Consider the following 1,883-nt stretch of genomic DNA (forward strand, 5'->3'; position numbering starts at 1 on the left):
CCCACATTTTCACCAACAGGTGGAGCTTACATTTTAAGTTTCATTTATAATTACTTTAAATTCAAATATATATATTAAGACAAGCACCTGATACCTCCCAAATAAAAATTCCAGTGTTTCAGATAAGATTAGGACCATGACATTTTAGTCCAACATTCCACCGTATGCAAACAATAAACACTAGGCCAGCTCATTTTCTTACTGACACTAATTGCAAAGTTCCCTGTGTTTTTAATGACTGCATAATTAGATCCATTTTAATTTTTCTTTAAATGTTTGCCCCTTCACATTATATTCTTTCCTGTTGACTCCACTAATGTTCACACACGTATTATTTATCTCACATGGATAGGTTTCAACTGTGATAAACTTGATTGATCTCAGAACATGACTGAACCCACATCTGTAAAAAGATATTGATGCAGATATTGTGTATCAACCTTCTTCCATTTAATTCTTCACAGGACAACACTAAAATACATTACAGCATCTGCTGTTATTATTTAACTAGAACAGGCTATTGATGCCAGAAGCTATGTCTAATTCACAAAGTTATCTAGAATTACACCCATGATTTATCCTGAGTGAGGAATTATGTTTTGCAAATCCTTTAATGTCTTCATTTTCTTACATCTACCTAACAATATCCTTGGTGATCTGTGCCTTTTTAGTATCCGTTTAGCTTTCTGGAAACGTCTTCTTAGCATTTATTTGTGCTATCATAATAATCATCAAGCACGGAATTATAAAGGCAAAATGGAAAAAAACCCTTAAAATCCAACAATTGTTCAAAAGTGCTGTGGAGGAAGGAACTATGACAAAAGATAATTGCAGAAATACTCTGCCAAAATGGCTTCTGATGCTACCAGTGAATTTTAGGGTAAGCAAAACTGGATGTTTTAAGAATATATACACAAGTATACGTGCACATATATATGAACACATGCACTTATACGTTGGTACAGCATATCGTAGCTAAAATTCCGTTGCAACATACAATTGCTCAGTTTATATAATTACTCACAAGAACACCGTTATTACTTCTGTTTCTTCAATGCTAATTTCCTAGTCAGATTAGGATACGTGTGCTGTATGGCTTCAATTGGAAAAAACCTTAGATATACAGAAACATATAAGCATTCATATTTTGAAAGGAAATTCCAGGTTCTGATCATACTCTTAAAATTAATCTCTAGATACACGGAAATGAGCAGAGCCAAACATTTGTGCAGCATCCAGCCTAGCTGGAAAAACAGCCTCATAACTGGCTCACTCAAATTAAAAAAGAAAGAAACCTCCATTGCTAACATAGAAGCCCAATTCAATTCCACGCCCATCTGCAAATCTGCAATCCCATTTGACCTCCACGCCTTTTGAAGGCATACCATCAATACCCACGTGCCAGTTCCTGGAGCCTGCAGGTTGTTTTACCTATCTGAAAGGGTGTCAAGACAAATCGAGTTACGCGGGAACGGATAAACTACACTTTAACTCACAATAACGACTACCAACGGTTTGGGCCTTTTTTTATTTCCAGACTCATCTCTGCCGTGGTAAGGCACGCCCAGGGTCACTGCCACTTCAGGCCCACCACTGCCGTCCCTCGCGCCGGCAGAGCCTACAGCTCCAACGGGGCCTTGCCGCGGCGCCTCCTGTGTGGACGCAGCAGGAACCCCGCCCCAGCTGCCAAGGGAGCGGCAGGACAAACGACAGCTTTCTGAGAGGGCGATATCGCGTGCGGGACGGGCCTCTGACACCGCCCCCGTAACACGCAGCGCCACGCCAACGGGAGCACCGCCCCCACGCGCTGACCGCGCATGCGCACACGGTACGGGCGCTGGGCTCCTGGCCGCCGCGGGGCGCATGCGCAGCCCTCCCTCCCT

This window comes from Grus americana, chromosome 3 (assembly GCF_028858705.1).
Source record: "Grus americana isolate bGruAme1 chromosome 3, bGruAme1.mat, whole genome shotgun sequence".
NCBI lineage: Eukaryota > Metazoa > Chordata > Aves > Gruiformes > Gruidae > Grus > Grus americana.